A 15,327-nucleotide genomic window follows, 5' to 3' on the forward strand; every position below is an offset into this window, starting at 1 on the left:
GTGATTAACAAGGAAGGAGAGTTAGATTTGAAAAAAGTGTTGTAGTGGAAGTGTTGAAAGTGAAGCAAATTTAATTTGGAAAGTGCAGAAGTCAGCTGGCTTCAGCAGGAGAAGCAATTGTTAATAGGTCCCAAAGGCGAGACCTATTAGTTTTGCCAATTGTATTTACTGATGTTGAACAGCATCCCTAATGAAAGAGTTACTTACCTTCGGTAACGATGCATCTGGTAGAAACACAGTCTAGCCCCAGATTCCTTAACTTAGAATATCCTCCAGGCGTCAGTCTGGATCAGGAGAATTTTCAGCAGTACCTTTGCACGCTGGGAGACGGCGTCGCATGGCTCTGCCATGACATCGTCCACGGATGTGATGTCAGTGGAGCCATATAAGTCCCTCCCGGCGCGCTGACGTCAGTTTTCTACTGTGAAACTTTTCCGCGCCACAAGGCGGAGCCATCACGAAAACTATGAGTGTGTGGGAAAAGTGTGCGAAAAAAGAATGAAATTCTTTGGAACAACGACCAAAATGATGAAAATGACATGAAACAGCAGAATGCATGTCATAGAATAACACTTCAAAGTGTAAGGAACTGACGGGAGAGTTCACAGTACTCGCCCCTAAATTAAGATCCGCATAAGGGGAAAACCATATCCTCCCATGAGGCAAGCAGCAAATGAAATGAATGTTATGATAAATAACAAGCAGTCTACAACAACAGGAGTGTTATGGTAAGGAAACATAGGCCTGTAACAACATGCCTGCCATGTCAACAGACCACAATTTTGCAACAGAAAACGTGCAACCCCATGCCCTAAGCATAATCACTTGGCTGCCGCATAGTCAAGTAGACCTCAACCCATGGAGAAAGGCAACAGGGAGGGACGGGTGGGGAGAAACATGACCAAGCTCCACCCTCGAAGGACAAGGGTGCAGGTGCGTGGATAGATAAGGGAGACCACCATCCCATGGCAGGACTGGGTAGAGAACCCACAGGTAATACAGAATAGGACATCCGGACCTGGAACGGAAGAAGGGTAACACATGGGAAGAGAGAGAACACGGACAGACAACCCACTAGATACGAACCCAACCTGAATGGTCCTCGCAGAGCGGGGAGGATGGGTGGGCATTGAGGAATATACGACTAGACTGTGTCTCTACCAGATACGTTGTTACCGAAGGTAAGTAACTCGTTCATCTGATAGAGTCATCTAGCTGCAGATTCCTTAACTTAGAATAGATACCAAAGCCTTACCCCATAGGAGGAGAACTGCGACTGAACCCACCAAGTTCCAAAGGAACTGGTCCATCCATAACAACTGACTACAACAGGCAGGGAACAGCAGTGCCAGCAAGGCTGACACCAGACCCATCAACCCCGAAAAAAGGGGACAGGAGGGGTGAACAAGGAGAGGAAATGTTACTACAGTCCGTATAGGACACAATGAAACTTGCACCTTCCAGGAAGGGAAGAAGGGAAGCCACAGGAACCAGAAAGCCAGTGCCCAATGGTAAGAAATCCATAAGCTTCTGCAATCAAAAGAGAAGCAAAAACTGTGATCAGGATCCCAAGGATCTACAAAAACAAGTCCTGGTGAAAGGACACCAAGCATGACAAAGTCAGAACGCACAAAGGAGCATGCACAACAGTGAATGCCCAGAATGACATGCATAGGACAGAATGGCCTCCATGTACAGATAGACAACCCTTGACCACAAGGAAATATATGTCTGAGGAGAAAGGGACACACATACTAGACATTGTGGACCATAGGAGTCACACTATGAATACGCGAAAGTCTGTGAAATGCAGCAGTGACAGCACACATGCGTCAGCAAAAGATACAAAACGTATCACGAGGAAGGCATACTGATCAACCATACACAGAAACACATAGGTGAAAGGAGACCGGCAAACGTTGGATCCCCACCCAAGACTCGCTCTCATAAGAAAGGGAGGGAGGGGGAGAGAGAGAGAAAAGATGCCCAATCTAGGGCAAGAAAACCTCGGATACGCCACAAGGAAAAAAACATAGATGTGTACCCACTCGCAGGTACACATAAAGATATATATATATATATATATATATATATTTATATTATCTACTGGCGGTCGCCAGTAGATAGTTATAGTTAGGACCGTGTTTCCATAGGAAATCTGAAAATTCTATTTTGAATAACTTTGGCGCCGGTTGACGAATCCTCGCGAAATTTTCAAAACTAATGTGGCGCTCCGCTCAGCTCCTACCCTGAAAGTCTCGGGGTGATTCGTCAAGCGGGGGCTGAGAAAAAAGGGGGGTCCCAAAACGCATTTTCCCATAGGACCTTTAGTCGAAGGTACAGCCCGAACGGCTGAACAGAATTACTTGAAATTTGGCAAAGAGGTAGTCCTCAGGTCAGGCATGTGCCTTTTGCATATATGGTGTCAATCTGTTCAGTAGTTCCTGGGCAAATTGCATTTAAAAGTACATAAATATCTATAAGCGCGCACCGTGCGCGCACCCTAACGTGCGCAAGCGCAATTCTGATTGGTGGTTACATGTCAGTCAACATTCGAATCGGTCGAAATCAGGAAGTGTCGGCCATTTTGTATGTTTGGTGTGTGACAGTGAAAAAGAAAGGTGGAGAACGTGAAAAGGGGGCAGGGTAGAGAGTTCCTGACCCCCTAGCCTTTGTCAGGGGGTCCCTGAAGGACCCCGAAGGGTGAAAAAAACATTTTTTTTTTTTTTCAAAAATTCGCGGGGTGCGCGCACGGTGAAAAACCTTTAAAAAAAATAAACATTTTTAACGAGCCATTCCATATTACAGGATACAGTCAATCTATAACTATATACATAGGTAGTTTATTGTAAAATAGATATATAAAAAATATAATATATACATAACTTAGCATTTAAAAAACCTTACAAATTCACTTAAAAAACCATAGGTTTCACACATGTTATAGTTAGCTGGACATTTCACTTGTAAAAAACCAATGAAATTCCCCCGTTATAGTTAGTTCAGATAACTATAACTCGCGCGACCGCCACTCTATCACAAGGATGATGTCATGAGTGATGCCACGGACCAGGTCATGAGTGATGTAATATGTGACGTCATGAGCAGTGGATTGCGGGCGCGCGAGTTATAGTTATCTGAACTAACTATAACGGGGGAATTTCATTGATTTTTTACGAGTGAAATGTCCAGCTAACTATAACATGTGTGAAACCTATGGTTTTTTAAGTGAATATATATATATATATATATATATATATATATATATATATATATATATATATATATATATATATATATATATTCACTGAAAAAACCATAGGTTTCACACATGTTATAGTTAGTGGAAATTTTACTGATAAAAAACCAATGAAATTGCCCCGTTATAGTTAGCGCAGGCAACTATAACTCACGCGACCACAATCCTCTGCTGATGCTAATACTGTATTTAGACACTTATTTGCCCATGTCTTCTTCCATACATTTTTAGCTATACATATATTACAAATATTTTTTTTTCATAAAGACACATATGTCATCAGCAGAGGATTGCGGTCGCGTGAGTTATAGTTGCCTGCGCTAACTATAACGGGGCAATTTCATTGGTTTTTTATCAGTAAAATTTCCACTAACTATAACATGTGTGAAACCTATGGTTTTTTCAGTGAATTTGCAAGGTTTTTTAAATGCTAATTCCTAACTATAACGTGTGTGAAACCTATGGTTTTTTCAGTGAATTAGTACGGTTTTTTAAATGCTAAGTTTTTTTCCCTTATAATAAGCCCTGTACATTTGGTGGCCTACGGCCACCAAAAGCACAGGGGGTGGGGTAAGTGTGGATAGTGTTTTTTTCCATTGTAATAAGCCCAGCACATTTGGTGGCCTTCGGCCACCAAAAGCACAGGGGGTGGGGTAAGTGTGGATAGTGTTTTTTTTATTTTTATTTTTTTACCGTACGCTTACCGTAAGCGTACGGTAAGCGTACCCCGCGAAATTGCCGAAAAAAAAATAAAACCGTTTTTGCACTTGGGGGATGTTTGGGGACTCCCTCAACATGACTATGTGGGAGGGAGTTGTCAAATCAGCCCCTTTACATGTTTTTGGGCTTCCGATTTTAAAAATCTCTCTCAGTGCGAGAGACAAAATGGCGGCCGCCGCTTCCTGGTTTCGGCCGATTCGAATGTTTACTAAGATCTAAGAGCCAATCAGAATCGCGCTCGCGCACGCCACCGTACGCTTACCGTAAGCGTACGGTAAGCGTACCGTAAGCTGGCTCAGATATATATATTGATTTAAAGGCTATTTTCTCAGAATCTACTGAACAGATTTACACCAAACCTACAAAAGGCACTTCCTTGACCTAGGGACTACCTCTCTGCCAAATTTTGAGTAATTCTGTTCAGCCGTTCGGGCTGTAGCTCGTTCTAAAGGTCCTATGGAAAAATGCATGGGAAAAACGCGTTTTGGGACCCCCCTTTTATCTCAGCCCCCGCTTGACGGATCCCCCCGAGACTTTCAGGGTAGGAGCGGAGCGTAGCGCCCCACCTATTTTGAAAAATTCGCGAGGATTCGTCGACCGGCGCCAAAGTTATTCAAAATAGAATGTTGAGGTTTTCCTATGGAAACGTGGTCCTAACTATAACTACCTACTGGCGACCGCCAGTAGGTAATATATATATATATATATATATATACATATATACACACACACATATAGAATGCTTTAATAATAATTATTATAATTATTTAATTATTAAAGGGCAAGAGATACTCTAAGAGCATGCCTAGATAAAGACTGGATTCAAGCAAGCCTGGCTGAAGACGGCTGAAATGCCAGAAACCGGTCCTAGGAAGCTTGTTTCCGGTCCAGGGAAGACATGGCTTGGCAGTTCGGGCTGGACTGTTCCCATGAGGCACAGGGTCAGACTGATTTGCATATGGCCATGTCTGAACTGGGGTGGCAGAGTGGGCTAAAGAACGGTGATGGATTAAACCCAGATCAGTTGACTGGGGGTGAGTGCTTGCAATGTTCAACACTCCGTCCATCATTTCCTTTGGTTTTTGCTTAGATAAAGACAGCAGCCCACACAATAGGTACCAACAGGACTGAGGTGAACCGTAGCAGGGCATGATCAATGCCATAAGACAATAATTATATACAGACATAGTCAAATACAGGAACAACCCTGTACAGACATAGTATAAATGACCAGGAGCCACCCGAAACAAGAGACTTGCAAGGGTGAGGTGGCAGAGGCCATGAGCAGAGGAACCTGACCCTTTGCCTGTCAAAGGAAAGAGGGCTGCCTGGGAAGTGCGCCGGAAAAGAGGGGCGCAAGCAACGACCAACAACGCGGCTGGCGTAGAACCCACCGCCGAGAAGGACAAGCCGTGGCGTAAGCCGGGCCAGCAGGCACTCGGTGCCTGTGATGGTACCCAGTGTGTATGCCCAGACAGAGCCAAAACAGAATCAGAACAGAAACTGTTCCGGCAGTAGAACAGAAAGACACTGGATGTCGGAATAGACAGCCAACCCAGACAAAAAAGTGGGGTGGAAATACAGCAAAACGCTTGAAACACCGTCAAGGCAAAAATTGCAAGACGGTAAAAAAAACCAGGCGAACCAGTAGTGGCGTGAATTCCACAAGACTCTGAAGAAGTCCGCAGTCACAGAGGTAGGCGAGAACTACGAACCACTGTGAAATACAAACACCCAGGCTCCTAGGAGACACGCTACCCCTGTGGATTCCGTACCAGGGAAGAATTACGACACAGGAGGCAGAGCGTGAAGAGGCGAAACCATATCGCTTTAGCTCATAGCATGGATAATAAAACAATTCCCCAAAGGGGAAGCCCACCCATTCACTATAGAAAAGGACAGTGAGGGGGAAAAAGAAGAACGATCCAAGGAGGACCTCACAAGGATCCTCAGAAAGGATCTACACCACGGGTACTCATAGTACGGCCCGCGGGCCGCCTGCGGCCCGGCAAGCCTTCCCTGGCGGCCCGCGGACCTTGCAGACGTCCTACCTGTGCAAGCACCGCCGGTTACAGCAGCGCGGACCGGGCGGGCGTTTCTTTTAAAGGCCAAGTCACTTGTTAATGAGGCTTTGTTCTATTTACCTCTTCTTAGCGCCCCTGCATCTCCCCTCTGAATGAGGGGAGATGCAGGGGCGCTAAGAAGAGATGAAATACAACAAAGCCTCATTAACAAGTGACTTGGCCTTTAAAAGACCTGTGAAGTACTTGGGTGCAGCGGCGGTTTGGATTCCAGGGAACTGCTGCGATATCTGAGACCGACTATGTTGAATCAGTGAAACCGTGGAAGTCAACCATTTATTTAGTGCTGCGAGAAGCCAGCCCGATATTTATCATGAATAACTGTACATCTACGTGTGAAAAACAGTATTATTAGAGTTAAGAGTAATGCCTTCCCTTTGCTGACAAAAAGAGCTAAATGATCGAGTTTATAGCCTGGTGAATGTATTTGTTCATGTAACTTGGGTTCTTTGGCTACAACGGTTAACATTTTTTAAAGTAGTATTTCTATTGTTAAAATAAAGTAAATCATTGCTATTTTAACGTTTTTACGGTGTAAGCAGTGTGCTCGCATTTGCTTATTTCTTGGCCGTGAGTGATCCTCGAATTTACTACGTATTAGACTATTTTTTTCACAAGACTTTGAATGTAAGACGTGCCAAGTGTTAGGATTTCGTTTAACATTGTTTTTTGTATTTGCATCACTGTATATTTTCTATTGTCAAAATGACACTTTCATCTTATAGTGTGATCTAAATATTGTGATATAATGAAATGGATTCGATTAAATGTTTTAATCTCCAAAATGAATCACAACTGAGTTAGTGAGTGCAGTTGTCCTCCATCTAAAATGGGATTACATAGAATCTATGGGTACTGATGCATTCCCAAAGGGAATTTTCCAAAGAGAATGGGTGTAACTCCAGACCAGTAGTTATTTTGTAGAAAAAATAGGAGGAGGGGGTCCAAAGTATATGACTGCTGATGGCATTGACACATGAGAAAGTTCTGAATACCAATGCTCTCTGCTTTGGGATCAGGGCACGCTGCCTCTGCCAGTATGTGAGATCTGTAGGTGTGTGCACACAACCCCTTCCAAAATGTGAAATCTATGTACACAGCATGCAAGCCCTGAGATCTGTGACTGTCTGTGAGATGTATGTCGCCAGTCCCTATCAGACTGTTAGATTTATGTACACTACACACCCTTACCAGATTCTGCGAACTGTGCCTGACCGTGAGTTGTGTGCACACAGTCCCACCTATGCTTTGAGATCTGTGCCTGGCTGTGAGATATGTGCACACATCCAGCAATGCGCTGAGATATGTTCCTGACTCTGAGGCATGTGTATGCAGCCCAGCCATGCGGTGAAATCTGTGCCTGGCTGTGTAGCCCGTGTATGCAAGCCCAGCCATGCGGTGAAATCTGTGCCTGGCTGTGTAGCCCGTGTATGCAGCCCCAGCCATGCGGGGGCATCCGTGCCTGACTGTGAGATGTGTGCACAAAGCCCCAGGAATGCGCTGATATCTGTGCCTGACTGAGATGTGTGCACACAGCCCAAGTAATGCGCTGAGATCAGTGCCTGGCTGTGAGGCCCGTGCATGCAGCCCCTGCCAGGTGCTGCCAGTCTGCAGATTCCTTTGTACCTAAAAGTGACACTACCTACTGAAGGAGGAGGGGCGCTAGGATGAGGGAGTCTGTAATGCTCAGATTGTGGTCATTAAAGCAGTGTCATAGCCAGTGTATCATGACCCCTATTGCAAGGAAGGCGGTGGGCCCCCTATGTTCTCTGTTTGAACTGTAAAATACAGCAATATTCATGGTTCCGTCGACCTTTGAAGTTGGAGCGGCTGAACCTGCTGCACAAATGGTAGCTCCACCCCTGAATTTAAGAAGGATGCTTAGCAGAAAGAGAGTGGCATGAGAGGTAAGATGGTGGAGAAAGGGAGAGGGGAAAGGAGAGGGAAAGAAGAGGATAAGGAGAGCGGAAGATGGAGAAACACAATTGGGATGGGCTGAGGAAGGTTTTGGGAGGAGATATGATATAACAAGCATTTGCAAGGCAATAGGTCTCGCATTTACGCAAGTTTGAGCTATTGACATTGCAAATAACAAAGCCTTTTATTTTTGTTTTAGTTTTTAAAACCGAAATAAAAGGCATTGTCGTTTACAGTGCCAATAGCTTAAACTCTCGTAAATGCGAGACCTATTGCATTGCGAAGGCGTCTGCTGCAGGGGCCTGTGTTCAACCTCATCTTCACAGTTTTTTTTTTTGCTCTAGCCCCGCCCCCTCCCCCACTGACCCCACCCCCACCGGTGCGGCCCTCTGCCACAAACCACACTGTAAATTTGGCCCCCGAGAGAAAGTTTGTGAGTACCCCTGATCTACACTAACCTGGAACATTGCACAGAAACATCCTGTGGCAAAGTAGAAGGGCTATACAATAACCAACTAATACCCCACAAAGTTACATCCTCATAAAAAAGCAAGGGAGCACCTCGAGACTAGCTCGTAGGCAGAGGAGTCGAAAATAATTGCCTAAAACAGCTGCCCAGCTGTAGCGGCCGTCTGGGAAATGAAAGCTTGAACCCAGACACGGAAACAGAGAAAAACAGTGACAATACTGTAGCCAAAGCAACAAGAAGTCCTCAACCAGGGACTAGAACAAAGCTATTAACTGAAACTCAGACATGAAATGCTGGACCACTGAGTCTGCACGGCTGTCATAAAGGTGAGTCCCATCAAAGGGCAAATCTAAGAAACGCTCATGAACATGGTCAGGAAAGGTGCCGTCCCGTAGCCAAGCATGGCAACGCAAAGCAATGGACCTGGCCATCGCCCATCCCACAGAATCAGTAGTGTCCATGGCAGAATAAATCGAAAACTGGGTCAGCTCACGACCATCTTGGAGCAACCGGGATAGTTCAGCTCGAGGGTCGTCCGAAAGGGAGACGCTCTACCAAATCCCAGAGGGCGAAAGTAGCCAGTGCAAACACGCAGCACGTGTTCAAGGACCGAAGGCCTGAGCTTGCAGGCGCAAATATGTGCCGACCACATGACTCTAACCAGCGAGACTCCCTCATGTGTGGAAGCATGAGAGGGGAGGTCGAGGGCAGCGAAGCTGAGGCTGCCTGGGCGACTAGCCCTTGAGCCCTAGGATGTAGACAGACAGACAGGGTCATCTGGGGCCGGGTGATGACAATAAGTGATAACACGATCCACAGGGTTCCGCGAAGAGGGCCTCGCCCAAGTCCCCAGCAGAATGTCATACAACGACCCCTAAATGGTAGTAAGGGCTCGATATCTGCATTGCCTTGGTGGAGCAAATTCAACAACAGATCGGAAGGCAGACAGATAGAAGGAGGATGGAACTGTAAGATGTCCGCAGCCGTATGAACTACTCGTGCACAAGCTGCACAGGACTCCATGGCCATTCTAGGGGGTGACAGGAGGTCATAAGTGGGGGAGGTTTGCAGGCTATCCTGTCAATCCAGAGCCAATGGTTGCGCAGCCCTAGGACGTCCGGGTAACTGCTCCACATCCCCATGTTCCGAAGAACACTCAAGCAACACGGGGGGAGCCCCCAAGGGCCTCATCATCAATCATTAAGGGAGCAGGAAAGGACGTTTCCAGCGGCGACCAATGTCGAGACGGCACCCCATTGGCGTCGAAAAACGCCGAAGGAGCCTCCATCGACCAGTGTCGACTCGAACACCACCGCAACAGGAGACTGCGGTGTGGAACGGCATTGCCCCAGAGACAAGTCCACTGCTGCGGCCGCATCGATGTCGCAGGGAGACACGCAGGAATGCGCTCTGATGCCATAGGAGAACTGCGGCCTGACATCTGAACAGGGAGACCCACCAGGTCAACTCCAGATGTCGCAGCGATTCCGGAACCGGCGTCAGGGCACTCGGTTGGCACTGAGGGCAAACCCGCAGGCGAGCTCCCAACCTGAGTCCCTACCACCTCTGTGGGACCCGAAAGCACGCCAGGGAGAGGGGTCGAGCCAAAGATGGCCTGTATAGCCAGATAATAGGCTTCCATCTAGTCTCGAGTCGCCCCCAACCCCTGGAAATGGGGGGGTAGGTGGGGGGTCAACTGTTGCGGGCTGTGCCCAGTAAAGACCATGAGCAGTGAGCAGTGACGTCACGAACGCGTGAGGCCAATGACCTCCGCGACTTATGCTTATGCTTACCTGAGGAAAGCGAGGGACGTCCCCAGAAACGACTCCGCAACCTGTCCCGAACATAAGCCTCAGCACGAGATGGAGACTGGCGACGCTTGGACTCATCCACTGGAGACCGGCGACGTTTGGACGAACAATAACTTAATCTTATGTTCCCGTAGGAACTTCGGCTTCAGCCGCTGATAAGCATCACACTCCTCTAAGTCGTGGTTCTCCCCCAAGCACCCCATACAAATAGTGTGTGGATCCGTCGCCGACATCTGCCGCGTACATGTCTCACACGACTTGAAGCCAGTAGACATCATGTACTGTTCCCAGACGCGAAAATGCGCCAGAAAGGCCCAAAAACAAAAATAGGCCAGAGGAACCACTTCTCCTGGACCCACGTTGTAGACGAGGAAAAGAAGAAAACGGACGTCAGCGAGCCGGGGGGGACTTATATGGCTCCACTGATGTCACATCCGAGGACGGCATCACGGAGGTGCCATGCGACAACGTCTCCCGGCATGCAGAGGTGCTGCTGAAAATTCTCGGGATCCAGACGGAGCACTGGAGGATATTCTAATTTAAGGAATCTGCAGCTAGATGTCTCTATCAGATGGTGTGAGCATGGCTAAAGGGTATTGAAAAAATAGCCTATGACAAGGCTGGATGCATTTTTTTGTATACACGCGCACCACGCATGGTGTGCCTACAAAATGATACTGGTGGGATTTATTTTATTACTAATCCTGAGCTGGATCTGTGAAGAAGAAAAAAGTAGCACAAAGTGTTTTTAAATTTTTTGTTTTTAAAGCTGGTGGGGATGCAATACTTAAGACAGTGATGGAAGCAAACCAGGCAGGGGGCAAGAAGTAACACAAAGGGCATAGGTGGCGGGGGAGGCAGCAAGGAGGGCCAGGGGGAGAAGTACAGGACATGAAGAGACAGCAAAATGGTGTGTTTTTGGGGGGAAATAGAAGCACAAGGATTAGAGTAGCATGATTTTGGGTCGGAGGAGGACATGGCCGAGAAAGAAACACAGGGTGAGACGCACACGAGGTCAAGCACATCAAGGAGAAGGCACCGGAAAAGCACACAGGCAAGTAATCAACAGAGAGCGCAGGAGGGGAGAGAGCTGCACGGGGAAGACAGCTGCAAGCATATGTACTCTAATGGAGCGCTTATCCCAGATTTTTATTTGATTGCTTAAAAAATAAGCAGTGAAAGGACACAACGGACCGCAACGCTGACCGGGAGAGACACGGACAGGAGAGGACTCCATCTCCCAGCCGCCTCCGGGCCTCAGGCCGCACATTCAGCGCCATCGCAGACAAGTGGAGTGTATGTAGTAGCTAAAGACCCCACGGACCGCAACGCTGACCGGGAGAGGCACGGGCAGGAGAGGACTCCAGCCGCCCCTGGGCCTCATGCCACGCATAAAGCGCCATTGCAGACCGTCGGCGCGGGACGTGCCCGGGCAAAGCCCGGCCAAGGGCGAGCCCATCCATGCCCGTCGGCGCCTGAGGAAGGCTGGGCTGACCCTCTGAAATCGGCGATTCTGTATAAGGTACTGGCTACATTCATCGTTGCTCTCACACTATTTATCATTTGGTTTAAGTTTAAGTCAGTTTAATTGTATAGTATTAGTTTGCTATACGATGAGTAAGTGTAAGGGTCAAAATGATCGTCTAGGAGAGGGAATTGTGGGAACTCGACTCATTTCTAACCAGAGCAACGTCCATCTTAGCACATGAAATTAAGATGACTGAACGTCGCTTATCTCTGGAACCTGCCCCCCAAACAAGCTCTGTTCTGATGGGTGAAACATCTTTGCCTATCCTAAAACAACCTTCACTCCAAACTCAGACGGAGGAGTCAGAAAGAGAAAGGGGAGAATTGTCCAACCAATTGGCATTGACATTAACAAAAACAAAGACCGGAATATCCACCAGGGCTGCCGGGGCAAAAAGGTCATGGAACCTAACTCGGAAAACTCAGGAAAGAGAAAAAGAGGGGGAGGTGCACAGAATAAAAAACCGGCAAAGGTGCCCAAACAAGCCAAGTAAGAAGGAACTGTGATGAGGAGGAATCTGTACAAGATATGCAAGAGGGAGAACGTACCTCGGAAACCCCCATATTATCTGTCAGCCCCTTGACCAATGAGGACATGTGGCAGAGACTGGAGACCTTAGTAGCCACGATGCTGAACCCTATAATTGCAACACTGAACCGGATGGAAGGGAAGCTAGTGACCCTAGAAGCACAGATGATAAAAAATAAACAGGCACTAACTAGGGACATTGTCGCTCCCACTGAATGTTGGGCCTGTGGGGATTGGACTAAGTGCAAGAGGAAGGTCGGAACAAGAGACTCAATCCCAAAATAATTCAAATAGCACAGACGAGATTGGGATTAGTCCAAACACTGAGCCATCATCCATTAACCTGAGCAATGCCCCACCCCGGATCTCGAAATCGTACACGAGACCTGCTTCTAGCAAAGCCAGCAATAGTCCATCACATCTGCAACAGACAAGTGGTGCGGACGGTATAATAAACCACCTGACTCCACCCACTAACATAGTTTACACCTTTCGAGGAGGAAAGGCGCCTGGCCCAGGGATGGGGCCGGGGAATCGAATAGATCTCCAAAGAGAGGAAAGGGCAAATGTCAGCCCACAACTTACTCGAACACAGACATTACATCTCCCCCCGGCAGCCGCACCCCTCGTATTGGTGCTAGGGAATACACCACCGATGACCGAGGGTCAACCGGAATCTACAATTCAACTGATGTCCAAAGCACTACATTGACTGACAGAAAAACTGATTGGGGGGGGGGGCTCTACTTGGTGAGTGACAGATCTCCTTCCCTGGGTTTCCCAGGCCTGAATACAGAAGCCTCCTACTGCACTTTACACTGGTGCATACTTATCAACCTAGCATTGCACCAAGATACGTCATCATGTACTTAGTTCTTAGTCTTTCTGCACCCTGGCATGCACGCAACTTTGTTATTAAGAGGTGCATTGCACTCCTTGCAATATACATCCATCTATAAGCTTAAGATCTTTTATAGGAGCACGTATTGGAACCAGGCACACAGTGCCCTAATACATCGTATCCTTGCCATAGGAAGCAGGGCAGCTCTGGCACTGGAACAAACATTGAATCCTGCCTAGACTAATGCCCTGGGCTAGCATTAATCCTTTGACGTGTAGTACATTAAGTCGGTTCCCGGGACACCGCATCCCTTTCACATACATACTTCAGTCACTCTGTACCCTTGACATATACAACCTTGGCATGGACGGTTAACACTGCATGGACAAATAGTTTAACGTCCTAGGTATGGGGTGATCAGATTTTTAGAGCTAAAAAACAGGAACATTTCGAATAAAATCGAAGGAATCCGAGGGGCACCAAATGACAGCGTTCATCAATATAGAAACACAGATGAAGCACTGAGGGAATAAATAAACATTTTTTTAAACCCAGTATCAAATATGTTATTTAAATAGCTTTCTAATTAGAACTGCAACTTAGTACTGCTTTGTAACACATACAAACGTACCTCCGCTGTTTGCAGTCAACCCTAACTGAAAACCAGGACCTGACCCAAAATTGCCGAAAACTGCCAGTATAGCTGGTGGAAAACCGGGACTCTCCCAGGACATCAGGCCACCCTACCTAGGTACCAACTGCATCGATTCCGGACCAGAGACAGTGCTGCTCAGATGTAATGCGGTTTTGACACAGCAGTCATGCTCTGTCGGACCCAGTGACACGCAGTTCAATCCTGGCACAGAACAACCCGAACCTTTGCACAGACTGAAAGATACCAGAATCTTGGACATGAGAACACCGGGCATAAAGATAAAACGCTGCGCTCTGTACATAGCAGGACGCTGCACTCTGGCACACTGCACTGCACCCGTCCCGCCCGGTCACAAAAGCACAGAAACCTACGTGGCATAAAACTCTGCAGAGAGGAATGCAAAGTTGTCCATCAGTAGAGAGATATAACAAGAAAAGCGACAACAAGCAGATAAAGAGGCAAATACGCAGAAGGGGAGGGCTGAGAGTAGGGGCCGAGTGGGCCAGGAGGGGGTGTGTAACTAATCCGGAGGAAGCGAAAATGGCAGCAAAATTACATCCAAGAGCGTGAGAGCGCGGAGAGGAGACGCCATGCGCGTGCACATCGCCTGTCCATGCGCGCACATGGTTTGTCCCCCTTCGCGCTCCAAGCCCACAACAATAGTCTTGCCAAGGCAAAGCAGCGCATGCGCTGCGTTCGCTAGCCGAGACCTAAAAAACAAGGGGCCCGAAAGGGGCTGGTTTGATTCCCCTTGTACAAAAGCAAGGAGGGCCTTGATGCACGCCTTGAAAAATAGACCCAGAATCCCAGACCAAATTAGGGGATTGCGGACTACATATAAGCTTGCTAGGAGAAACGGAGAGAAGGCTATACAAGAGGAATTTGGGAGGATCTTGACACAGCAGCTAAAATGGGTAATAGCCGTGATTTCTGGAGGATAGCTAAGGCACCGCATTTTAAAAATTCCTCAGATCCCACATTAGATAACAACGTAGATGAGGAAGCATGGGTAGCCCATTTTGAGAACATCTTTGCTTCAAGTATAACTCCCCGAACACCACCCATTAATATGGAAACAAACCATCAGGCTCCTTTTTCCTTCTCATTTATGGAAGTAAAGAAAAGATTGATGTCGTGCAGCTCAGGGAAAGCCCCTCGACTGAACGGTGTCACAATAGACTTTTTTCAGGGAACACCGGAACTATGGGCACCCTTATTAACAAATGTTATGAATAGTATAGTCCGAGTAAGTCCCCCACCATCTTGGTCGGCAGGTGTTACCGTCCCAATTTATAAACAAGCATTGAAAATGCAATAGGTCTCACCTTTGATTAAGTTAAAGCAATTTGTTTTGCTAATGGTATTGTATAGCAAAGCAAATGGCTTTAAATTAATGAAAGGCAAGACCTATTGCATTGTTAATGCTCGTACTGCAGCACTATTATCCTGTGATATGTATGTGAAGGAGGGACGCCTGACCACAAAACACATTTATGGTTTAATTTATGTTGTGTATTG

General features: G+C 47.1%; 1 protein-coding gene across 5 annotated transcripts in view; it reads right to left on the bottom strand.

The window, feature by feature from the left end:
* SMARCA4 (SWI/SNF related BAF chromatin remodeling complex subunit ATPase 4) overlaps nt 1-15,327 on the bottom strand; it is a 533,682-nt gene that overhangs the window by 461,394 nt on the left and 56,961 nt on the right. The gene's annotated exons all lie outside the window — the stretch shown is intronic.

Source organism: Triturus cristatus, chromosome 4_2 (assembly GCF_964204655.1).
Source record: "Triturus cristatus chromosome 4_2, aTriCri1.1, whole genome shotgun sequence".
Classification (NCBI taxonomy): domain Eukaryota; kingdom Metazoa; phylum Chordata; class Amphibia; order Caudata; family Salamandridae; genus Triturus; species Triturus cristatus.